At 42.5% G+C, this 27,380-nt stretch overlaps 1 long non-coding RNA gene across 1 annotated transcript in view; it reads right to left on the bottom strand.

The window, feature by feature from the left end:
• The window catches only part of LOC120223003, a 45,752-nt gene that overhangs the window by 3,673 nt on the left and 14,699 nt on the right, over positions 1-27,380 (bottom strand). The window contains exon 2 of the long non-coding RNA XR_005526166.1: positions 3,144-3,186. This is a non-coding gene — a long non-coding RNA (uncharacterized LOC120223003). The remainder of the gene's footprint in view (positions 1-3,143; positions 3,187-27,380) is intronic.

The following is a 27,380-nucleotide window of genomic DNA, read 5'->3' as shown; positions in this document are numbered from 1 at the left end:
TTTTCTTCCTTCCTTCAGCCTTCCTTCCTTACTATGGAACAATGGACTAGATGCTAGAGGTACAAAGTTAAGTAAGACACAGTCCTTGCCCTTACAAAACTCTACAGTCTAGCCATGGACAGAGTACAGAGGCACCCACAGGAGAGAGGTCAGGGAAGGCCAAGCAGAAATAGTGACTGGAATGAGATCTAAAAGGCTGTTGCCAGGCAAACATATGAAGAGTGGCAAAGAAGAAAAGTGTGAAGATAGTGGGATCTCCAGGAACTACAAGTAAATTCATGTGACTGACCTGAGCCAAATGTAGGCCTACTGTAAAGAAATGGGTCAAGAAAGTAAAGCAAGAGATGATGCTAGAGAGTAAGTGGCCAGCAGGCGTATATAGCGAAATTATCTGTATTATTAATCATCACAGAATGGGGAACATCTACTACCTAGGAGTCTAGGAAAACACCCTGGTTCCTGCTTGAAAGACAGAGTGGATTGTTTTTAGGCAGGATAAGCTCTTTCTATTTCCAAAGGCCTTATGGTGCAGCCCAATGCCATGTGGAACTTCCCAACCCCCACTGTCAACAGTGCATTCTTCTTCACTGGGAGGACTGAGTTAACACTTGTAAAGCCTTTAGAGTAGTGCCTATTACATGCTTATCAAATAAAAAAAGGGAACATGTACTTACTACATGCCATGTGCCATGTACTATCTTATGTATCTATTCGATTGGCTCACAACAATGCTGAAAGTTAGGTCCAAACAGAAACTGAGTATATCAGAGATAAGTAGCTTGTCCAAAGTTACATGGCTAATAAGTGGCAGAGCTGGATTCAAACCTAGATCCATCTAAGCCCATAAAGTTTCTCTTAGGGGAAACTCATGGCTGGCTGGAATCTTACATATTTCTGTCTCACATCTGGGTGGTGATGAAAGCAGCTTGTCTCTACCTTCATGATGCGAACCCTTTCAGACTTGGGGTGGGATGGCACGCATGGAAGTTAGCACAGTGTCCCATTGTAGTGTGGAAAATAGGATAGGGGAGTTTAGCTGGTGGTGTCCCTAGACCTACACAGCCAGACTCAAGCTCTGGGCTTTAGAGCCGTTACCCTTGGAATTTCAGGAGAACATGATTCCAACATAGCCCAACTGCCAAAGAGAGGAGCACTTAAAAGGGAACTGGGTATTGATGGGAGAAGTAGGCGAGTACCCAAGTTTAAATAGTTTAAGATTAGCAGGATTCTCAAAGGAAACAACCAACAAAACTAAAAGACAACCTACTGACTGAGAGAGGATATTTGCCAATGACATATCTGATAAAAGGTTAGCATCAAAAATATATAAAGAATTTATACAACTCAACACCAAAAAAAAAACCCCCACAAATAATACAATTAAAAAATGGGCAGAAGACATGAACAGACATTTCTCCAGAGAAGACATAGAGATGGCCAACAGACACATGAAATAATGTTCAATATCTCTCATTATCAGGGAAATATAAATCAAAACTACACTGAGATATTACTTCACAACTGTCAGAATGGTTAAAATCAAAAACTCAAGAAACAACAAGTGTTGGTAAGGATGTAGAGCAAAAGGAAGCCTCATACACTGTTGGTGGGGATGCAACCTGTTGCAGCCACTCTGGAAAACAGTGTGAAGGTTCCTCGAAAAATTAAAAATACAACTACCCTATAATCCAGTAATAACACTACTGGGTATTTACCCAAAGAATATGAAAACACCAAAGGGATACATGAACCCCTATGTTTATAACAGCATTATTTACAATAGCCAAACTATGGAAACAATTGAAGTGTTCATTGATAGTTGAATGGATGAAGAAGTAGTATTTTATTTATATAATGGAATACATATATATATATATATAATGGAATATTATTCAGCCATTAAAAAATAATGAAATCTTACCATTTGCAACAACATGGTTGGATCTAGAGAATATAACGCTAAGTGAAATAAGCCAGTGAGAGAAAAACAAATACCATATGATTTCATTCATATGTGGAATTTAAGAAGCAAAACAAATGGACAAAGGGAAAAAAAGAGAGACAAACCAAAGAAACAGACTCTTAACAACAGAGAACAAACAGATTGTTACCAGACGGGAGGTGGGTGGGGTGATAGATGAACTAGGTGAAGGGGATTAAGTGTACACTTATCTTAATGAGCACTGAGTAATATATGGAACTGGTGAATCACTATATTGTACACCTGAAACTAATATAACACTGTATGTTAACTACACTGGAATTTTTTACAAAAACATTGACATAAAAAACATGTTTGCAGGATTCTCAGAGGGTCTCAGCCATGCATCCCCTTTCCCCAAAAAACATCAAGATAAAGGGACTTTTATTAGTGATGGAAGAAGAAGGTATGGAGGTACTACTTTTAGCATCATTTTACAAAATCCTGGATGTTCTGATATATTTAAGAAGAAGTAAGAGTCAGTGATAAAAAGATCCCAGGAAAATCCTGTTCTTTCATTAACTAGCTTTATGACTAGAGGCAATTTACTTCCCATACCTCAGTTTACCCATATGTATAAGATTTGGGCTGGATAATTTTTGATAAATGCCCAAACTTTTAAATGTTGTGAGTCAGAGCCACCTGAGTGGCTCAGTTGATGAAGCATATGACTCCTGATTTTGTCTCAGGTCTTCATCTCATGGTTGTGGGATTGAGCCAGTGTGGGGCTCTGCACTGACAGTGTGGAGCCTGCTTGGGATTCTTTCTCCTTCTCCTTCTGCTCTTCCTCTGCTTACTCTCTCTCTCTCTCTCTCTCCAAAAAGAAGAAATAAATAAATACAATGGTGTGAGTCAATAAGGGAACAAAAATCAGCTTTCTTCTAATAAGTGTATTTCGCTTTCCTGGGCTCTTCCCTCCTGTGAAGACTGCCCAATCGCCTCACCCCACAAAACCCGGTAATTCTGATGCTGTGAACCTCTTTTCTTCTCTTGAAAGTCCACATGGTTCTACCCACATTATCTTCCATAGTGCTTTAAGGCACCAGTTTATTTCTTTCACAGCACCTACCATGGCATGTCATTGTATATTTATAGGTTTGTTTATTTTATACAGACTGTAGCTCCCACCAGATTGCAAATCCCGTGAGAACAGCCACTCTACCTGCTTTGTTTATCAGCACACATCCAGAGTCACAATTCAGTGCCTGGAACAATAAAGACACTTGGTTAATGCCTGTTGAATTGTTGAATCTGCCATCTTCCCTTTTTTAAATTTTATAGTAGATATCACTGATTAAAAACTTATTAGGGGCTAGACTTTGTGCTTGGTTTGCATGCATTACCCCCACTGATTCTCATTAAAACTCCATGCAGCGGGTACCATCTGTTTTGTAGAAGAGGACACTGAAACTCAGAGAGGTCATGGAGTTAGGACACTCTGAGACCTGGACCTAAATCACATCTGACTCCCCCAGAGCCTGAGCCCGAGCATCTACAATATACTGCCTTTGGGTCCTTGATGACTTGGGTCAGACACAAACACCTCTTCAGGAGGTGTTTACTGACTTGAGCCCCTTCATGAAGGATCTAACAGATGATAGATGCAGGTCAGTATTTAGAACCCATGGGGATAATACTCCAAAGAGCTCTAAAGTGCGGGGTGGATTCTGACATGGTAAATAGAAAATCTCTTTCTGGGGTGCCTGGGTGGCTCAGACAGTTAAGTGTCTGACTATTGATTTTGGCTAAGGTCATGATCTCATGATCTAATGGTTCATGAGTTTGAGCCCCACATCTGCACTGAAAGCACAGGGCCTGCTTGGGATTCTCTCTCCTCTTCTCTCTCTGCCCCTCCCCGCTTGTTCTCTCTCTCTCTGAAAATAAATAAATAAACATAAAAAAAGAAAGAAAACCTTTTCATAATAGTGAGATTCATTCTCATGTCTGTGAGGAGTTTAAAGAGATCCTTTCTTCCACTGTACAAGGATGTAACTTCAAATTTTTCTCAAAATGCACGTTTTTAATTAGAGTACTGTAGGTGGGATGCCAAGCTCCTGAGAATTAAAAGGACACTTATGCCTGGGGGATAGTTACAGAGACTGATCCCTGGGTAAGTTCATAATAAAAATTACACAGAGAGTAACTGAAATTAAACCCATGGGAAACCTTTTCACTCCATTTCAAATACCTAGAAAATGACTCGGCAGCTATAGAATAAAGAGGAAGAACAGAAACAAGCCAATGCCAATCTACTTCATTTTGGATTCTTTTTTTCTGAGAGAATCCTTCAGCAAATCTAGAGTTGGCAAAGATTTTTGAGATTCTCATGTCTAAGACCCCCTTCTGCAGATGGGATAGTGAGGCCCAAAGTAGTCATGTCAAGGTCAAAGCACGGTCAAAGCAAGTGAGCCGTGAGTAGGAAGGGAGAGAAGAGAAGATATCACTGTGTCCTACAGCAGCTGCCCTCTTGGGTCCTTAAGCCACTGGGAGAAATTTGTTACTGGAGAATAAGGAGGTGGGTGGGAGAGGAGCAACGTGGCTCTTGCCTTGTTTGAAGGAAAATTAACAAGAAGATCAAGAAGATCAGATGTTGAGGGACACGGAGTCAGTTATTGTTGTTTGTCTGCAAGACTTGATTTGGCAAGTCCTCAGACACCTTGCCGTCACTTATAGTCCCCTTAAAATTGAGTATGGCACCAATACGATCACCGAATATCCCGAAAAGAAATCAGAATAACGTTAATGTGCTTAAAGAATAGGCCATTGGATGTAAGAGGGTAGTATGGTCTGCATTAAAATATGTACTTTCAAGGGCAGAATTGTCTAGTCCATTCAGCTGGATGGGGGGAGGGATATGGTATCTGAAGGATGCTGGGAGAGCTAATCACCAGGATGTAGATCTATTTTATACAGTTTTCTGTGAAATGTTCCTCCATGCTTCATCCAATTCTGTGGTCACCAAACACCTTATAATTATTTCAGTGACCACACACCTTGATCTAGGAATGGTATATGGGCACATACGCAGCAGTACTACGTGGTTTGAGCCTCAGGGAAGAAAATAGTTTTGAGGGCCTCAGCAGATGGCTAAACATCTTCACAGGAGTTTTACATGGATTTGCAACCTGGTCGAGCCCAGGTCTCCTTCCCAGCCTGGTGGCCCCGGTCATTTGTCCCCAGCGTCTACCCTTGCACACATATTCATCAGCCCTGTGTGGACATGAGCATTCCAAGCATTGGGACAAGGGGTCGCTCTTGTTATAAGCAAGTAAACTGCTGGTGTGACTTTTTGTTCAGTGAAGCTTTCCAGGTCTGTGGACCTGATAATAGATGAGGGCCAGGTCCCAAAGGCTGTTGATTCTCTGAGGTAACAACCGCCATCCTAAAGACCTCTGGATCCATGGGGCGCCTGCGTGGTTCAGTTGGTTGAGCCTCCGGCTCTTGGTTTCAGCTCAGGTCATGGTCTCACAGTTCTTGGGTTTGAGCCCTATTTAAATAAATAAACTTAAAAAAAAAAAAGACCTCTGGGTCGCCAACCAATCTTCACCAGACGTTGCCCCTCCTCCACCTCACCCTGTTCCTTTCTAGATTTCAAAATTCAACCCCCTGCCTCCCCTGAGTTACTGCCTGCTTACTGCTCTCTCACAATGTGGGGCCACAAGGATAACTCCAAATGAGGAATGGGGCTGGTCCTGACCTTGTCACTCACTTCCATGAGGCCATGGATAAGGCTCTTCACCTCTTTGTTGCTGTTTTTTCTAAAGGCCCCATGCGTGATTCAGCTCTTTTCCCTGCACAGTGGAGATACCGCCTCTGAACCTGTCCCCACACACCCCAGATGAAATCATGTAGAAGAAAAAGATTTTTAAAAGCATCAAACATTTTAGAGATGTGATATACTAATAATAGTTCCACCAGCTCACATTTCTATACATGCTCCATATACAGATATAAAGATTAAAAAAATCCCTTTTTTCCCAACCGTTTGCCTTTCAATAGGCAAATGTCCAAGACAGATGGCCGGATGGCAAGAGATCTAAGGGTGACCTTATTTTGGCCGCTTCAGTGTTTTATTACCAAAAAAAAATCGTAATTCACTTCTGTTAACAAATCAAGATCTTTTCTATTAAAGTCCCTTTCCTCCTCCTTTTAGTAATACAGGAAATGATCAGGATGGTTTTAACTCACAAAAGATCTTCATTTGCTTAAAGACAGTCCTAATGGTAGCTTCCAATTTGCTCATCTGTAAACAAACAAAATTCCAATTATCTTGATTCCCATACATCATTCCTTAAATTTTATTTTGTGTCCCTGTATCGCTGTTTTTACTTAGTTAGCTAAAAGTCTGAGCAGCTGCAACAATTTTTCTTCAGTATTAAGCAACAAAATTTGAGAACCTCTGTTTTCTTATGGTTCTTCTATTAACAGACCATTTAGCAGCTGCTCAGGATTAAAGGTGGATATATTCACTTGCCTCGAAATTCTCTTTAAATGTTAATTTGTAGTGTAATTGTCTTCATCATCATAATATCTATGAATTCCTAATATAGCTAAGATTCTAGAGGAAGAAACAAGGAACATGGAACTCTTTTGTCTTGTCCACTGACCTTTTTTAGAAAGTTCCAGGTTGGACATGTTGTGGCCCCAATCTATATGGATCTTTCAGTGTATGTCCTCAAGGCAGATGTACATACAGTGAGATAATGTTCACAATAGGTTTGGTGCTTCTAAGGACAAAACGTGCTTATGTAATAAATCTTGGCAGAAAAGTGAAACAATTCCCTACTCACAAAGTATTTTTCTCAGTCTACTCTCTCTGTGCCATTCTGAAAAAAATCTGGAAATCCAACCAGCATTCTTTATTTTTAGTCCATCCAAAATTTTACTCACTTGAGGCAAGTGGGCATGGAGCTATCTTTAGAACCACCAACCAAACGGCTTGGAAACACAGATTATTGGCTCCTGGGCAATTCTCTAGATGATTTTCTTTTAGCTTAGGAACCCCAAGATATAAAACTGAGGTGGAATGGGGCAACTCAAGTCTTGCCCGTTAAGACTCCCTCCTTGTCTTCTCCTTGGGTTCTACCACGTACTCTTAGAGATCCAAGAAGCAACCAGAACCACCGAACTAGGCCAAGCCCTTCATTTTACACATGAAACAACAGGAGCCCACAGGGATGAAGTGACTTGCTCAGAACCCCTCCATCCTCACCGATGGAGCTGAAAGAAAGATTCAGGGTTCTGACTTACAGTTATGTACCCTTTCTATTACACAGCACATAAGATACTATTATAACAGAAACTACTTCTTTTCCTTATTATTAGGCAGAAAAGTTCAGCTGAGAAACAGACTGGTTGGGGGAAGTTTGCCTACTAAAGGCACAAGGACATCAAATGACTTAATAAAAAATAGACAGTAGCTCTTTTCTTTGGCTGCAAGGAGAATGAAAAGTACAAGGGGAAAACCAGCATGAATATTGTTTCCTACAAGTTACTCCATTTTAGCTTGCCCTGGTGTGGTATGCTGAAGGATGCCGTGCTACTCACTACCTGTGTGACTTAGAGCAAGGCATTTAACTTCTCTGGGCCTTCGAAGCTCTTGTTCCCTCTGAGAACACTGTGTAGGCCATTGGACACCACGATGATCAGTGGTCTCTTCCAGAGAAATGCACCCAAGATCAGTCTACCCTCCTTTCCTCCTTCCCTGCCTTCCTCCATTTTCCCTTTCTTTCCTTGTCTTGGTTCTTCTTCATTTTTTTAAAAAAATTTTTTTAAATGTTTACTTATTTTTGAGAGAGAGAGAGAGAGAGACAGAGTGCAAGCGGAGGAGGGGCAGAGAGAGAGGGAGACACAGAATCCGAAACAAGCTCCAAGCTCTGAGCTGCAGCACAGAGCCTGACCCAGGGCTTGAACTCACAAACCGTGACATCATGACCTGAGCCAAAGTCAGATGCTTAACTGACTGACCCACCCAGGCACCCCTTGTCTTGGTTCTTCTTATAGACCTAGGACATCCTTAATCTTATATTATGTGGGGATTTGGGTAGGTATTTGTGCATTGAGTAACTGGACATTAAAGGGGGGTGTCAGATGACTGTCATTTTATATCATTAACATGTACTTTCATTTATCTTATCTGTAAGTGTTATCTTCCATAAAATGCAGGAACCCAGACTCCTACAAAGAGCACTCTGGTATTTCCAGAAGCACTGGATGGTCTCAAATGTTCTTCTGTATAGTCTGTTCAGCCCTTCTTTTCTCCTTTCTTTGTTCCAGGCCTCCATAGATGTAACCATGTCCATATGGCCCCATCACACCTGGCTGGCATCTCTGGCGCTTCTACTAGGCACCGACACACCCTCTGTTCCTGCTCCTTACTCGCTGCAGAAATTGACTACAGTAGCTGCCTATATGTTCTTCCTTTGTTGGATGTGCATTGTGTGTGTGTGTGTGTGTGTGTGTGTGTGTGTGCATTTACAACTCCCACCCCCAACTATTTCTTTAGTCTCCAGGCTACTGGATATCTAGATGGGATTGTGCCTGTGCTAGACAAGGAATAAACATTATCCGGAGGTGGAGGCACTAACCGTTGAGACTTTGAGTCTTCCCTTTTTGGGGAGAGATTAAGTGCACTTTCATCAGTATGAAAACATTAGGTAGACACATGTTGTGGTTGCTGCTGCTGTTCCCCACATGCTTAATTATGGAAAGAAGGGTGTCTTTTCATGGCAGTCTTGGGTTTCCAAGGGTAGCAAGAGACGGCAAGCTCCATTGTGCAATTGCATTTCTGTTTTGGTTTGCATCGTGTTGGCTATTGTACACTTGCCAAAGCAAGTCACAGACCAAGCTCAGAATCAAGAGGTGGAGAAATAGTCTCTGCCTCTTGAGAAAGAGTTGCAAAGGCAATTCCAGGGGTATAGCAATGGAAAAAATTGTGGAGGTTCTTGCAAAAAACCATGGAGAGGTACCAAATCAGATGACTACCTACTCTCATTGGTCAGAACTTTGGTTTGTCATATGGTCATTGCTAACAGCAAGGGAAGCTATGAGTGTAAATTGCCTGGGCTGTTCCTCCTCCTGGAACAAAACTGTAGTTCTCTGAGCAACAAAGGGTGAGAGAATGGAAATTGAATTGGGTTGGTATGAAATAGTAATTATATATATACATGTACACCTCTGGTTGCTGCTAATATTTAGTCTTTGACCCTGCTTCCTGACATGGAGTGCCTAAAACCTTATGATTCCCCAAGTGATAGAAGTGTCTGATACAGAGCTCTTAAATCCCTTAGAATTTCCTGGGTGAGAGGAGTGTTTTTGTTCAAAGAGAGGCAACTCTTTTTGAGCTCCTAGATGAGATCTCGTCACTAAAAAGACCAAGGCATCATTAGAAGCTTGGAACTTTCAGCCCTGCCTCCCATCTTCTGGAGATGAGAGGGGGGCTGGAAAATGGCTTAATAATCATTCATGCCTACATGATGGAGTCTCCATAAAAATCCCATGAGTACATAGCTTGGAGAGCTTCCAAATGTGTTTGATGTTGAGATGTGTTTGATGAATGCATCTGGGTGTTGGGAGGGTGGTGCACCCCAACTCCATGAGGACAGAAGCACCTGCACTCAGGACCCTCCCAGACTCCACCCTATGTACTGCTTTATCTGGCTGTTCATTTGTATTCTTTGCTATATTCTTTATTATATATATATATATATATTATATATATATTATTATATTCTTTATCATATAATAAAGCATAAAACATTAAGTAAGGATTTCCTCAAGTACTGTAAACCATTCTAGCAAGTGATTTAACCCAGGAGGGGGTCATGGGAACCTTCCACTTGTAGAAGTCAGGCAGAAGTTGTGGGTAACCTGGGGACCTGCTATGCAATTGGTGTCTGAGTTGGGGAGCAGTCTTGTGGAACTCAGTTCTTAACCTGTGGGGTCTTTGCTAATTCCAGGCAGTTTCAGAATTGCTTGTTATGGAAAACTCATATATCTGGTCACAGAAGTGTTCGTCTGTGTGAGTGAGAAAAGGAGCACAGTGTGTTTTTTCTACACAGTTGGACATTGGCAGTGTCTGCCACACATAATATGAGGAGCTGTAATGGCAGCACTTCTATGAACCTGTATTCCATTCTCTTTTCCATGGAAGGCTGGCTGGTCTACAGACACCATAGCTTCTCCTACTACTCAATGGCAAAGGCTTTGTAACTGTGCACCTCTGACCTGGGCCTCTAGTATTTGGTTCACCAGGCAGGCTCAGGCATTGTGATTGATGGAGTTTGGTCCTTCCATCGCCCAATGCATGCCACACACCTCCAATGTCTACCTCCCCCCTCCCACAGCTAGTATCCGCCATTTACAAGTGCAGGGCACATCATTGGCACATTCATGGCACAGACCCCAAGGCTGAGCATGATGGGGCCAGCATGGTATAGCTAATTCTGCTGTTTCATAGGAGATACAAAAGCACAGACAACTAAGCAACACATTGTCTCACATGGTCCTTATGATCTAGAGAATCTGTGTTCTTTTGTACCAGAATCCAGCCTCTTTATTTGTGTGCCCTTTTGAAAAACTGGAATGTTCTCGAAGTTCTGGAGACAAACTTCTGAGTGAACTGCATCTGAACTTTTTGAATTCTTTTTTTTCCCCTTTGGTTAAATCTCAGCGGAGCCGGAGATGATCATAATTTTCATGAACACAAACTAAAGGTTTTGATGCCTGTTGAGCAAAGTAGCTGCTTCCTATTGCAAAAGAACTGATTCCTATTCTCATTGCGTTGGCGTCTTCATTAAAATTTCCATTATCCTCTTCCTCCCAGTGCAGTTAGAGACGAAATTGTCCTGACCATGTTTCTCAAGCAGAATCACTCCTGACTCAAAATATATGAAAGGGATATAGAAGGAGAAGAGCCACACTTCCCTAAATATAGATCATCTTGGGTAGGGAAAAAAAATTTTTTTTGTCTGGGCTTTTATAGTCATTTTAGGTCAGTATTATTAGCTTCATCAGCTGTACCAGGCCCAGAAAAACAAATGCAGATTGAGTCATGGGGGTGGAGGTAGAAGACAGGTAAATGATACCCAAAGACGCTTTGATAATAATGGTGACCTGTTTGTTGGGGCTACTCTGAGCCAGATCCTGGCCCCAAAGCCCTTATCTGTGCAGTTTATCGCACCTTACACGCTACACGCTGGCCTCCAGTTGGTCTTGTTGGGGACCTGGAGGAATAAGCCCGTTATAGGATAGGACCAATTCTGACTCTGAGTTGTGCTAGGTGACCTTGGCCAAGTACTTTGTGCTCTCTGAGTCCCAGTTTTGGTATCTGGAAACCAATGCTTGTCTAATGCTGTGATATGGCTTCCTCCTGCTTTATAGGGTATTGAATGCATTCGAAAGTGCTCTGCCAGCTGGAAAACTCTATTCCAACATAAGAAAGATGGATTGCCAAAGGTCATAGACAATGACTGGGTGTGAATCAGCCATCCCCAGCATGACCAAAGTCAAGTCTCTGTCCGCCTCCTCTCCTCAGGAAATGGTGCCAGCCCTGTACTCTACATCCCTGTTGGAGACATGAGAAAAAGAAGCATCAAGCTCTTTGCTTCATGCTAACATAGCGATCACTTCCAAGTGCTGACTCTGAGCCAGGAGGAAAAATTCATATATATGACTCACATAATCCTTGAAATAAAACTATTGATTATTTTAGAGGCAAAGACACTGAGGCTCAGAGAAGTTAGGTAATGTGCTATTATCATAACACTAGTAAGTAGAAGGTCTGCTTTCTGATTCTTGCCTGACCTCATAGCCTGTTCTTAAGGTAGTTATATTTACTGGGGAAGAGAAAGAAGCTCAGGAGAGCTTAGAGTCCAACTCATCCTGGCCAAACAAACTAGCACACTTTTCTACTTTATTGCCCCTTAGAAACAAATGCCCTAAGGATTTTTTTTCTTTCAAGATCACCTTCAGTACAACCCCATTTTTGCAAACACTTATTGAGTACTTATTAAATGTCAGGCATAAATTGTGTGTGTGTACAAATCTACTTAACTCTCAGGCCTATCTATGAGGCAGATACCATTATTATCCCCACTTTAAGGATGGCAAAACTAAGGTGCAGAAAGGTTGTGGAGTTTGTCTAAGGTAACATGGCTATTGAGTGACAGATAGATTTGAATCTAAACAGTCTGATTTCAGAGCCTTTGACACTATGCTTTATGCATAATAAAAGCTTCAAAAAGAATACACATCAAATTATGAGCAGTTACCTCTGGGAAATTGGATTTAGGTGGGTTTTGTCTACACTTAAATACTTTAAAAAAATTTTTACAACTATACATACGTATAGTTTTTATAATTAAAAATACATCTCCATCGATTTCAGTATTTTTGCTCTCAGTGTGGTTGGGGCATTAAGTCTAAATTAATTATTTGTAATGAGGGCACTGACATTTCCTGGGAGATTCCAGAAATCTAGAAAAGATGCCAAGAGCAGCCGGGTAATTATAAGCTGGAGCTTGCATTTGTCATACATTCCCCTCCCCCCAAACCCTCCCACCGCCACCCCCCTCCCCACAAGGCCGGCAGACAGGGGGCTCCATGGCCGCATTATGTGGATTTATATCCACTCAGAACCAGAGGGCAAACAGAAAAATGTAAATTTTGGCAGCTGCCTTTGTGGGCACTGACCTCACAGGACTCATTCAGTCCCAGACCTCACCCTGGGAGTGATTTCCCCACATCCGCTATAATTTATTGACAAGTTATTTCTCTTCCTGAGGCTGAAGGAACTGCCCGGCACAATTTGAAACAAAGCACCACACGGGTCAACGCGATGAACTGAATCATCATTTCCTCGCAGTACCAGCCCTGCCCCAGGAAATATTTTCCCCTCCATCATCTCATTTTTGAAGATACTGGTAGCACAAATCATCTCCAGACATTTCCCATTGTCTTTCTGTCAGCCCCAAACAAAGACAAGGCCCGGCCTCCCCAGCCTTGACCCAACCCTGGCAGTTACAACCTCACAACATTTTTCTGCAACACCTTGTTGCAAGCAATCTTTTTGAGATACTCATTTCTAGTACGACATGATGTTAATTTAGAAATATGTAGGTTTCAAATTTCCCTGCTGTCTCAAATGTCATAAAATTAAACAGATTATATCTTCCTACACTTTGGACAGAGTAATGATATCGCAGGACATTATCATCATTATTATTTACAGAGAACAATTGTAAGATCCTTTTGTTCTAATGGGGACACGTGCTACAATCTGAATGTTTCTCTGAATGTCACTAGGCATTCCATAAATGATCATGGTGTCTGATAAATCGAAACTCTATTATATCTCACTCAACCCTTTGGGGAGTTGGGTCATCACCATGAGGACTATATTAATGATCAATACCATTGATTGGAGGCTTTCTATATGCATAGACATTGGACTAGCACTTCTACCAATAATCTCCCAATCCCCACAAAACCCTTTTGAGAATGGGATTATTATTTCCATGTCACAGCTGAGGAAGAAGGGGTTCTGAGAAGTTAAGACATGCCAAATAATAAATCATAGAACTTATAGACCAAGTAGGAATTTACCCTCACTCTGTGAAGAGTTTGGGATCAAATAGTTAAAGGAATGGACTATTCTCACATTCTTTTAGAATTCAAGGTATCCTTTTTTAAAATTTTAAAAAATGTTTTTATTTATTTTTGAGAGAGAGATAGAGACCGCATGAGCAGGGGAGGGTCAGAGAGAGAGGGAGACACAGAATCCAAAGACAGGTTCCAGGCTCTGAGCTAGCTGTCAGCACAGAGCCCGACTTGGGGCTCGAACCCACGAACCATGAGATCATGACCTGAGCTGAAATCGGACGTTTAACTGACTGAGCCACCTAAGTACCCCTTAAGGTATCCTTAAAAGTGGGGTAGGAGGGCACCTGAGTGGCTCAGAGGGTTAAGCATTCCGCTCTTGACTTCAGCTCAGGTCATGATCTCACTGTTCATGGGTTTGAGCCCCACATTGCTCTGACAGTGTGGAGCCTGGGATTCTCTATCTCCCTCTCTCTCTCTGCCCTTCCCCTGCTCATCCCCCCCTCTTCTCTCTCTCAAAACAAATAAATTTTGGAGGAAAAATAAACTTAAAAAAAAAAAAGGAACTCCTGGTACCCCCTGATCCGGCCTCCTCCATCTGCCCCCTTTCCTGGCCCACGACACGTTGGCATGTCCTCCAGAGGCCCCACGGCTGTGCTCACACTGCTCCCCTGTGTGCAGGGCCCTTCCTCTCCCCTACTGCCTGGGAAGCCTATTCCTCTCAAGACTCAGTCCCAGAACCACATCTTCTAAGAAGTCATGTCACTCTTCTCTCCCACCCGCACACCCTGTACACTTGACCATGTGGTTCTTCTGTTCCACAATGCTCTACATAAAGGTTTATTACAAAACCCATGTCACTTCATGATGGTATTTGTTTTTATGTGTCACTTTAGTACTAACCTGTCATCTCTTTCAGGGTAGACCGTGTCATCTTCATCCTCACATTCCCACTGCCTAGACCCTTGCATGGCAATTACTAAGTGTTTGACAAATACCTGATGCATTCATGGGTGGATGGAGGAAAGGATGAATGAATAAATAAATACCTCTGAAACTTAAAGGAATCAACGTATCAACACTGTAATGTGTATTTGCTGTGTTATTTGAGGATATTCGATTCTGTTGTAAAAGAAAAAACCATAAAATGAACAGAACTCATAAGATACAAGAGATATGGATGAGGAATACCAAGTAGCTCATGAGACATAGATAGTGAGTTAGTAACCTGTGAGACAGGTTAGGCATGGGTAAAGTTAGTAAAGCATGTATTGGTGAACATAGATAGAAAAGGCCAGAAGGACCAAGAGACAACAAATATTCATAAACCTCTAAGTATCCATGAGAAATATGAGGCATTCAATATTTGTGTGACCTTAAACTTACCACCCAGTAGTGATACCCCCTCTGGCATCATGTACCTGTTGCCTAAGAAATGAAGATAAAATCCTTAGCTGCTCATTAAGCTAATTGACAAACTATAGCTCTTGGTCAAGGGACTTGGCCTGTGTCTCCTGATATCACGCAAACTTGTGTTGGCTTTAGACACCTTCCGGCTGAACCCTGCTGCTTAAACCTCATCTCTCATCTGCATCTCTCATTATCAGCTGGGCAGGCTGATGAGGCAGAGAGAGAGAGAGAGAGAGAGAGAGAGGAAATATGAATATTGTGTAACTAAGGATCAGGTAATGGAGTTCGTCCAAGCCCCCCCACCCCCCGCTCCCCACACCCTATCTTACCTATTTGTCCTCTCTCTCTCTTTTTTTTTTTTTTTAATTTTTTAGTGTTTATTCATTTTTGAGACAGAGAGAGAGAGAAAGAGAGTGAGCAAGCGGGGGAGGAGCAGACAGAGGGAGACACAGAATCCAAAGCTCCAGGCTCTGAGCTGTCTGCACAGAGCCCGACGTGGGGCTCAAACCCATGAGCTGTAACATCATGACCTGAGCTGAAGTCAGGCACTTAACTGACTGAGCCACCCAGGCACCCCAATTATCTGTCCTCTCTTGCTTCTACCTGTGTATTTAAAAGAATTCAGAAACTGTTTCAAGCATATTAGTTTGGTATGAGCCCCTCTGTTTTATGACCTCTGGGATAATTCACCTGGTAAGCTACCATTGAGTCGAGGAAATTTTCCAGTGACAAGTGTGATTCTTATAAACGTTTAGCCCTGGTGCCGCCCTCCTTTGGAAGCCAAACACAGCTACTCCCTGTCAGAGCAGCCCATCTTTTCTCCAGTTACTATAACGAAAGAAAAATTTAAGGTCCTAGAGGTTTCTATATCCAGAGTGCACAGCCAAAATACTGAGATTACAGACACACTAAAAGTTCTTCTGAACTCAGGCTGGATTTGTGGTCCTATTTTCTTTTTATGCAAAACATTTATGACAAATCTTAAGAGAAAAATTGTCTGCTAACACAGTTTATGATTAGCTGATGCAAATCTGAGTCTCTGAGTCTCTGTCCAAGAATGAGTAAGAAATTTTATTTTTATTTTTTTCTACATGTCAGAGCAGTCCAAGCCCACATGAATATGCCCTTCCAGAATTTCTCAGTTGCACCCTGTATAGCCAGTTTGAATTCCGATGCATGTGGACCAATAGAGAGCTATTACCTGACTGGGTGGGATATTGGCTGTTTGAGTTGGTTCCTAACGTGTGATCTTGTTTCCAACTTTCATTCTTGTTTATCGTCCATTGGTAGGATGATAAGTCCTGCTTATTGCTGCTGGTTTCACACAGCTCAAATTCATGTATTAAGAAAAGGCCTTCTCTCCTGAGTCATATTCAAATATTTATTCATATTGAGTTCCAAAACTTTTCCTTTCCCTGGACAAGATCTATACTAAATGACTCTTTAGAGCCACTGATCCTTTCCCCCTACCTCTATCAAACTATCCCTTTAAAATGGATTTGTTGAGCATTACATTGTAACTACTGTGCCTGTGAGCTTTTAAAAGCTTCTCACAGTCAAGATCCCAATCAGTCACTGGTAAGAAAGAAAGAAGAAAAGAAAGAAAGAAAGAAGGAAGGAAGGAAGGAAGGAAGGAAGGAAGGAAGGAAGGAAGGAAGGAAGGAAGAAAAGAGGAAGAAGGGAGGGAGAAGAAAGAGAGAAGAGAAAGGAAGGAAGGAAGAAAGGGAAGGAGGGGAAAAAGGAAAGAAGGAAGGAAAGGAAGGAAGGAAAAAAGGAAGGAAGGAAGGACAAAACAATCTTGTGTAGTGAATTCATTTTCTGTCTTTTGATAATGGGCTGGTACTGCATCATTCAGTCTCCGCTAGAACAGCGCTGTGACATCTATGACTGGAGAATGTGCACTGCTAGGAAAATGGCCTTATGGGGCCTTAGGGGCCGCTGATGTGTCTGTGATCCTGTAGAGCTGCTTTTTGGTGGTGCACGACAGACTCGGGGCTCTGTTTTTTATATGCTGGTGAAAATAAACAGCACCCGGTGTTACTTGGGACTTTTCACTCTCCGTGAATCTCCATGGATCTATAATACAATGACCATGCAGAGTTTCCATTGGAAGATTTCTCCCTTGGCCTTGGGGTGGTTGTCTATTTACAAACCAGTTAAAATTCCTGCAGCTGGGAGGGAGACTGCACACTTAGCTCCCTGAGGCTGGCGGCCCCAGTGAGCCGGCTCCTCTATGGGCCACAGGAAGAAAGCTGAGATAGAGCGACATAATCAGCTCAGCCTGGACCCCAGCCTGGACTTCCACTCTCTAGATACTCCCCAGAAAGGCAGCATCCAGACCAAAGCCTCAACTTCCCAGAACCAATAGTGGAGCCCCGGGGCCTCTCTGGTACCAGGAAGTGCAAGTGGGGGCTACCTGTTCAACTTCCTGTGGCCACAGCCCCTTCCCGAGCATCTACCCCGGTCTTTCACTCTACCCTTGGAAATTAGCCTTAAAATTGAAATATGCTGAGGGAGGCAGCCCATTGTCTTTGCATCACATTAAGATGCAAATGGCTGGCATCAAATGCTTTCCTGACAGCTGGTTTTGCCGGGTGCACTCTGGGCTGTGGGAGGGAAGGAAAATGCAGAAGTGCAAGTCAAGGTCCTCCACAGAGGTTGAAACATTAAATGTTCCCTCTGTGTTTAGAAATTCTTTGAAGTGTGTGGGTAGTGCCGGGTGAGGGAAGGTGTAGGAGTCCATGGGTGACTTATTCTTCCCTGTATCAGATGCTCTGCTTCTGCCGTAAATTTTATAGCCTCCGTGTGAACTTCTGCTATCCCTTGCCCTCCGAAAGACTTGGTCATTTTTAAATGACCAGATCAAATGTGCACAACCTGAAGTGTTTCCCCTCAAGATTGTATCTGCCTCCTACACCATTTCTATCTGCCCCTGGGATTGCTCTTGCTATGATTGAGGGCTGGCATTTTGACTCTGTGTGGAGACCGGCATGACTTCTCAGAAGGTAGCTAGGCCTCTGGTCCCTGTTCTAGCAGAGGGTGGGGACAGGAATAAAGAAGAGGTGGTGAACCTCCTGCACTGCTCCAAGCCCGGCAAGAGGGGTCTATGGTCTCTGGGCTAAGCTCATTGTTGTGTTTCTCAAGTGAATAGGGTACCTATTGTCTACCAGTTTGCTCAGAAAACTGGTTTCTCCTCCATTTAAATTTTTTAATGATTTATTTATTTTTTTAATTAATTAATTAGTTTATTTATTTATTTATTGAGAGAGACAGACAGAGCATAAGCAGGGGAGGGGCAGATAGAAGGAGAAACAGAATCTGAAGCAGGCTCCAGGCTCTGAGTTGTCAGCCCAGAGCCCGATGAGGGGCTCTAACTCACAAACTGTGGGATCATGACCTGAGCTGAAGTCAGACGCTTAACCCACTGAGCCACCCAGGCGCCCCTCTCCTCCATTTAAATTCAGCTGAAGAAAATAGCGTCCAGCTTTGGGCTGCCCCCAAAGCCTTCAGTTCTTCCAGATCTTTGTGCATCTCCCAACCCCCCTCACCCCTTCCGTTCTCTCCTTTTGCATTTCCCCTCCATCTTTCTCAGATACTCATTGCCCTGCCTTTTCTTGTCACACTATTTTCACAGAATAGGACTTGAAACATGTTCATGTGAAATTATAAATTACCCGAAAGAGCTTTGGCTCTCACCTTTCCCAGGGTATTATGTTTTAATAAGGAACAAAGGCTTACATTTAAAAAATTAATTTCTAGGGGCACCTGGCTGGCTCAGTCTGTTGAGTGTCCGACTTTGGCTCAGGTCATGATCTCATAGTTAGTGAGTTCGAGCCCACATTGGGATCACTGCTGTCAACTAGGAGTCTGCTTCCAATTCTCTGTCCCCTGATCTCTCTGCCCCTCCCCCATTCATGCTTTCTCTGTCAAAAATAAATAAAAACATTAAAAAAACTAATTTCTCATCAGCCGTGATATAGGAGAGGAATATCGAAGGGGAGGGACCATCAACCCTTCCTAATATCCTTAGAGTCCTGGACTCAGGAAGTGATTTGGAAAAAGAGAATGGAAGTCTTGCACTATTATTCATCATTCCCCGTATCTGTGGTGATGCTCCTGACCTGCAGTCACCTATAGCCCTTGCTTTCCTAAAGAAATATTCTAATCCAGCTTCCCAGAAAGATGTCTGAAGTTCTTCTAGAACATTCCTGAATTTTGTTTAATCAATAGTGTAAAAATCAGAGAATTTGCTACCTCACCAGCCAGGCCAGCCACTGACTGTTGTTCCTACATATTGATAAGTTCTCTTCTGACACTTGCTCACTGGTTCTTACTTCTATGCTTGAAGTCTTGTGGGTTAAATCTGCTCTCTCTTGCATGTGACCGTCATTCAAAAACCTGAATGCAGCAGTCACATCCCTGCTCCCCAGTTGTTTCTTCTACAAATTGGAAGTTACTCTGGCAGAGTGAATGAGCCAAAAAACCCACAGGGACGATATAGTTTGGGGGGATGTGATGGTTTTAAAATATGGTCACAAATTTATTGACGTATCTTTTATCCTAAGATGGACTCTATCCAGGCAGGACTGTGACACCTGCTTTGACCAATAGAATATGGCAAAGTGATACCATGTACCTTTCACCTTGTTTGCTAGAATTTGATCTTGGAGCTTCAAGCTGCCATATAAGAAATCCAACGATCTTCACCTGCCATTCTGTGAGGAAGCCCAAACCACATGGAAAATCTCTAAGAGATACTTCCAGCTGGGCCCAGCCTTTAGGGCCTCCCTGCCCAGACAGTAGACATGTGAGTGAAGAAACCTCCAGATGCTTCAGGTCCCCAGAAATCTGAGTCACCCCCAGCCATCCCAGTCCTACCAGATGAGGCCCTACACATTATGGAGTAGAGATAAATTGTTTCTGACATGCCTTGCTCAAATTCCTGACTCTCTGAATCTGTGAGTATAATGAAACAGTTGTTTTTTCACATCATTGGGTTTGGGGTTGGTTTCCTTCATAGCAAGAGATAGCTGGAATAGACTTCAGCCCCTAAATCACTTTAGCCATGGCAGCTACTGCCCAAGAGTAACATTAGCACTAACTTCCCTTACTCCTTAAACTTGGCTATTAAATTTATTAATCTTGCATTTAAATGACAACGTCCTCCAGAGTTCCAGGGAAAAGCAGAAATCTCATAAACTCCAGGAAGCAATCACAGTAGTAGATAATGCATCAAAAATAGTGCCAAGTGAATTCAAATCTCTAAATGGTGTTTCTTACCACTTTATAGTACACCCCCAAAGCAAACTGGTAGTTTGAGCTCATTTATTCAGATAATAAAGACTTCTGGCATCCTCATTCTCTCATCCAGTATTAATTATGCCATCTTCAGCTTTGTGTCTTCAGAGGGAGGGGAGCCAACTTGGATGTGCGATCTGAGTACGTTACAGCCTTCTGTACTCTAACAAGAAAATGATGATAATACCTGCCTTGCAATATTGTGAGAAGGAGGAGAAATCATGTCAGAAGACAACAGAATTCATCACATGCCTATAAGTCCTCAACCAAGCTGTTGAAAGAAACACTGGAGAGGACAGAGCCAATGGCAGACCCCTACTGGTGACCCCCTCTGAGCCAGGGGTCAACTCTTTGGATCCCATAACTGAACCAGCTTCAAATGTAAGCTCTACAGAAGCAGGATCTGACTCTGTTTTGTTAGCTGACATCCCATGTGATTAGAACAGGGCCCAGCAGGTGGTGGGGACTCAGTAAAGATTTGTTAGATAAGTGGATATAATTCTGTCAGTAGCTTTCTCCCTAGCCTCATCCTATGCCCAGGGAATTCTGTGCTATGTGGTCCTCTGGCTCAAGGCTGCCTCCTTCAGCAGAGAGTTTCAGAGGAACAGAGCATGAAAGGTCACATATAGAGTTCAGGAGATGACAGCTCCCTCTGCTATACCTATTTTCCGCTTTCTAATTACCAAGATGTTTAAACTATAACATGAATAGCCACATTAAAGTCATTTGTTATATGTAAAGCAGGGGCATAACACATTGGTAATTAAGATCTCCCTCTGTGCCAACCTACACGCTAGAGGTATAATTAAGTGTAAGTACCTCTTAGTTTGCTAGCCATTATTACTGGGCTTAAACATATATTCAGCCAGTTATTAGTGAAATTCTATAGTGTCCTGAGGAACTATTGTTTCAATAAATGGAGCAAGAGCTTTCCAGCCAGTACTATGCTTGTTCAGGTGATCTTTGGCAGTGAATTGGTCATATAATTTCTTGGTGTCTGCCTGTTCTCCTTTTCAATACAGAAAACTCAGATCTTGGACACCATAAGAACCATAAGCACAACCTCCCAATGCTCTTTTCGTGTTCACATTGACCACAGGAGAGATTGTTCATTGTTCTAAGATTTGCTGCTCAGAGCCTCTCTGTTTCATATAAAACAAGAAACACATGAGGATCCCAGTTCTCCTTACATTTGCTCCAGGGATCAAGGACTTACATCCAAGTGAACAACATGTATTTATTTATTAATGCTTTGCTTTGTCCACAACCCTGAGCTAGGGCTGTATTAAAATAGTATGTTTTTGACTTGAACTAGCATTTTAAATTGCCATATTTAAATATTCAGATCTCCATTGTATTAAAAGGAGGCAGGAAGGCAAAGATGGCGGAAGACATGCAGTGGCTAATCCCATCATCCTGATTTCTACTGGCCTATGGGGAGGGTGAGCCTTTGAAATGGAGGAAGATCTCAGAAAGGATCTTCCCCCATCCTCTCCAGAGACTGGCATTGCATACTTCCTCTTCCCAGGTCCTCAAGCTGTAGCTCCAGAATTTTCCAGCAGGGCCCCTATAGTAGTTCTCAATAGACAGATGTGTTTTGAAGCTTTAGTGGCATAGTGAACCACAGAATCATTTGTTTGTGGGGACGTGATAGAGCCAGAGAGAAGTAACAGAATATGAAGGCCCTAAAAGGGCTGCAGCCACCTCCTAAAACAACTCCTGTAGATCCCTTGCTGACTGGGGGATAATGGACCAAACTACCCATCCTTGGGTACCTCTGTTTTCAATGTCTGACACTCAGTAAGAGTTCAGACACATTTATGGAAGGAATCATGGCTCCCATGAGTAAAGAAGTAACATTTCTCTCATCCACCATGCAGTGTTTTAAGAGATGTGTATGCACGGAGATGGTCTCTGGGTTCCCTGATGCTCTGTTGCTCTGAGAACCACAGGGGGAAAAAGGTGTTTGGGGACAAAACAGATACTATACACTGTATTCTTGGCTGAGAAATGGCTTAGAGAATCATGTTTAACAGGCATCGGGGCAGGGAAATATGTTAGATTGTGGACCACAAATATGAAATAAATGCATGGAAAATATGCAACCCCCAGAAAATGCTCACCAGAGGTCCCCTAATGATGAGCTTCAAACCTGTTGCATTGGCCAAGGCTACATCATGAAAATCAGAGTAGTGAGCTGGAAAGGTGGAGTTGGGGCTGCTTCCTGGCTCTAGGATGGGATCCTACCCCCAGCACACCTCTACCACCACTCTGTGAGACTGACTCTTGTCTGAAGTCCTAACTCCTTTGAAGGAGCATTGCTTCCTCAGTGCTCTACTTCAACAGGAAGCCTCCCTCATCACTTTCTCTGTATCTGTATCTCTTCTTTCTGGAGACAAACTGTGCACTGCTTCCAGGAAGGATATGGCTCATAACGAATTCTGTGCTAAGAAATTAATCACTTACAGAGTGCGGGGTTGCAGGCGATGGAATAGATACCTCCATATTTGGTGGGCTCCGTCCTGGGGATATTACATACATCATTCTCTCCAGTGCTCACAGCAATCCTGCATGATGACTAGGGTCTTCTTGGCATATCAGAAAACTGAGGGGCAGAAAAATAACTTCTCTCATCCATATAATGAATGCTTGCTGCATGTCTAATATGTGCCAGGCAAAATACTAGGTCCCAGGGAGGCAATTTGAAGAGAGATACATTCTCGCCCTCCACAAAGTGAATGGTCTCGCCAGGGATACAGATGAGGGAGTGGCCATTGCGCAGAGAGTAGGAGCACAGCATGAGGAGCCCTGTGTGCTATGGGAACTCGCAAGGAAGGGCCACTCAGACACAGAGGAAGTGATGTGGAAACAGATATAGATGAGGTCAGCGTTTCGGGGATGTCAAGGGAAAAAAGTGGAAAAGTGAAAAGAGGAAAGGGGAAAGGAAAGAAAGAGCTTTCTAGGCAAAGGAAACCTTATGTGTGGAAGATCTTAGGCTTGAAGGAAAAGCAGGGACTGTGTGGCTCAACCACACCTCCTTCCAGAAAAGATCAACAGCACTCACAGGATGTGAAAGCTGGAACAAGAAGGCAAAAACCCAAAAGAGGATTAAAAACAAGGATGGGGATTTTTGAATGGAGCCAAGAATAAGACTTTAAAGACTGCATTCTGTAATGATGCATATGCTTGTCACAAGGCAGCCACTAATTTGACTCTGAGTTTTTTAGGAATCAACACCGAAAGGAAAAGCTGGTGGCTTCTCCAGACAAGAGAAGGGCAGCCTTGGACCATAGAGGCCTATGAGCCCTAACCAAGCAGGTCACGGTACTCCACTGACAGGCAGCCTTGAAGCATCCATGGGACACAATGTCTGTCCATCACCCGCATGCACCCTCATGAAAACTATTCAGTCAGTGGCCTGTCAATATCATCTGGGAGCCCCACTCTGTTCATGTGACCTAATCCCAAGAAAGATCTTAAAATAGCCAAAAGAACTGAAGTACTGCTTGTCCTTCAAACAATTGCCCCTAGAATACACTCTTCCTGCCAAGTGTTTGGAGTGTATTTGTAATTAGCTGCAAACTGTACTTCCTTACAAATAGTTAGAATTCCGCTCATCTACACCATCAGTTAAACATAGACCATGTGCTTTAACATTCAGCCATGCTGAGGGGAGATGTACCTGGATGAAAAGCTACCTCTCTCCTCTCTCCCTCTTCAAGTCTGACCTGAATGTCATCCTCTCTACAGGAGCTTTGTCCTTTTCCAAACCCAGAATTACTTCTCCCTCCCCTAAACTCTCAGCACGTTTCACCCTTTTAAAGGCACATTGACCCACATTTATCACATTGGGTTTGGTGCTGTGGATCTTCAGAGTTTACCTTCCCTGATGTGCTCAGCACGATGTCATCCTCACACTCATGATCAATAAAACCTCATTGAATGAAAGCAACTCCTTCCACATCATAGCTTCGAAGGTAACCTGCTTTTCACATAACAACCTTTTTATTGTGCATCTGGGTTCAACCATTTGTCCAGAAGACATACATGGTGGCCTTTAAATTTCTTTGTGCAATGGTTTGTATTGAATTTTGAGCTTCTCAGTGTGCGTGAGACCTATTGTGACCTCCCAATCTACAATGTGAAGTCATGGGTAAAGGTCATATCCTTTGAGGGAATGTAAGAGCAGATGGGACAAGGAACTGGAAAAATGTAATGCAGGAAACAGCCTTGACCTCTGGCCCTGACACACAGACTGGCTGGATTAGAGATGCTTACAGGGCAACTGGGCCTGATGTTGTCTTAAAATACAAAGGCTAACATTCATGGAGCCCTTGATATGTAAAAGGAATTATGCTAGGCTCCTTAAAACATTTTAGTAGGCATGAGTTTTATCATTCAACTATCACAATGACCTGTGCATTATTATGACCATTTTTAAGATGTGGACACTAAGGCTCAGCATAGCTAAGTGAACTACTCAAGCATCATAGTAATTTGCAGAACACGGATTTGACCTCAAATCCATCTGACTTCAAAGCCTAGACCTTTCCCAGCTAAGAGGGGTGAAATCCAGTTCTGCCAGTTGGGAGACTCTGGACCCCTTAGTCATGTAAGCCTCAGTTTCCTCATCTAAAACCACAGGCATAATCTAGTGCTTATCTTTATTTTGAGGACAAAAGGAGAAAATGCACATAAACACAGTACTTGGCACAGTGCTTGGCAAATAGTAAGTGCCCAATAAAATTTTGTTATTAATTTTAGCAAGCTTTGGTATCTACTTGGACAGGGAAACTGGTATACACCCAAAGTGAGCTAGTCTAGCCAAAAAAAGAACCCAGATTCATCAAAATCTTAGAGAGTGTAGTAGTTATTTTCTGGGGCTGCCGTAACGAAGTACCACTGACTGAATGGCTTAAACAAATTGTGAAATTCTTCACAATTCTGGAGGCTGGAACTCTGAGATCAAAGTGTTGGCAAAACTGGTTTCTTCTGGGGTCTCTCCTGGGCTTGTAGATGGCCATCTTCTTTCTGTACCTTCACATGGTCTTCCCTCTGTATGTCTGGGCCCTAATCTCCTCTTCTTACAAGGACATCAGTCATACTAGATTAGAGACCACTGTAATGTCCACATCTTAACTTAATTACCTCTTTAAATACCTTTCTTCAAAGAAAGTCACATCCTCAGTTATTGGGGGTTGAGACTTCATTCAGTGTATCAATTTGAAGGATGCAGGGGGGACACAATTCAGCCGAAAGCAGAGGCATCAGTGAACTTTTTCTAAAAATATTTAGTGTTTTAAATTTTCTCCATTGAAGGCTTATTAGAGCACCTTCACTTGGCTTTGAGTGGAAAGCTCATTTGAGGATCTTCTGAAGACAAATTAATGCTTTTAAAAATAATATCAGGGCACCTGGGTGGCTCAGCCGGTTAAGCATTCGACTTCAGCTCAGGTCATTATCTCATGGTTTGTGAGTTCGAGACCCACGTAGGGCTCTGTGCTAATAGCTCAGAGCCTGGAGCCTTCTTCAGATTCTGTTATCTCTGTCTCTCTCTGCCCCTTCCCTGCTCTGTCTCTCTCAAAAATAAATAAGCATTAAACAATTAAAAGAAAACAATGATATCATCAACAGGAACTATAATTTTTTTTTCTTTTTTTAAAAATATAAGTTATTGTCAAATAAATACATACAACATCCAGTGCTCATCCCAACAAGTGCCCTTGTCAATGCCCATCACCCATTTTCCCTTATGATTTCTTTTTTTTTAATAGTTTATTGTCAAGTTGGTTTCCATATAACACCCAGTGCTCATCCCCACAAGTGCCCTCCTCCATGCCCATCACCCCCCTTCCCCTCCTCCCCACACCCATTAGTTCTCAGTTTGTTCTCAGCATTCAAGAATTTCTCATGGTTTGTCTCCCTCCTTCTTCCCCCCATTTCCCCCCTTCTTCAACCCCACGGTCCTCCATTAAGTTTCTCCTAATCCTTCTATACGTGCAAACATATGGTAGCTTTCCTTCTCTGCCTGATTTATTTCGCTCAGCATAACACCCTCAAGTTCCATCCATGTTGCTACACATGGCCAGATAATGGTTTTTGTTTGTATTTTTATTTTGGAATCTCTGGCATGCCACACTTCCCTAGGGCTGCAGGTTAATCACTTTATGTATATCTTAATGAAAATAAGTTTGCAAAGATCCTTTTCTCCACCAAAATCCAAGTCCAGAATGGAGGAAAATACAAGCTTGAGAGGGTTGGTTTATGTTTGTTGGTGGACTATGTGTCTTCCTTTTAAGTTTAGAAATACAAGCACATATGTACTGCTGGGCACATAGTAAGTGTATTAGATTACAAACTATGTTGCTATAACAAAGGAGGACAACTTAAATACAATAGATTCTATCCCTGGAGTTGACTGTGTTAATGGCCCCAATTAGTGGTACTCTGTATCTGTGTCCTTTGCCTTATAGTTTTACTCTGAACAGTTCAGGTTTGTGACTTGCTCTGTCCAACAGAGTGCAGCAGAAGTGACAGAATGCCTGTTTCAAGCCTACACCTTGAGAGGCTTTGTATGCTTCTATTTGCTTTCTTGAACAATTGGGCTGATTGCCCTTGAGCTTTGACATTACCATAAAAATAATCCCAACATGCTGGAGGAAAGTGAAAGAAACCTAGAGGATAAGACATGTGAAGAAGAGTCAAAGTACCCAGTCAATAGTCAGATCAATATCCGGAAGCAGAGCCATCTAGGTCAATCCACAACTGACCACAGACAAATGAATGAGACCTGCAAAGAATAGAAGAACCATTTAGCTGAGCCCAGCTGAAACTACTGATCTGCAGAATCATGAGCTTCAAAAATAGTTTCTGTTTTTGGCAACTAAGTTTTGGAATGGTTGTCACACAGCAATAGCTAATAGAAACAACAATTGGTATGTATAACTGAGGACCTGCACCAACAAAATCCTAAAACATGTAGCATTGCCTTAAGGGCCAGACAGTAAACAGAGGCCTGAAAACTATAGGAGTCTGGAAAAATGGTGGCCCATATCAAATAGTGCAATACAATTGGTGAAACCATTGCCTTTGG

Source organism: Hyaena hyaena, unplaced genomic scaffold (assembly GCF_003009895.1).
Source record: "Hyaena hyaena isolate Hyena2069 unplaced genomic scaffold, ASM300989v1 scaffold_17, whole genome shotgun sequence".
In the NCBI taxonomy this organism is placed as follows: Eukaryota; Metazoa; Chordata; class Mammalia; order Carnivora; family Hyaenidae; genus Hyaena; species Hyaena hyaena.
This window is presented reverse-complemented; position numbering and strand designations above follow the sequence as displayed.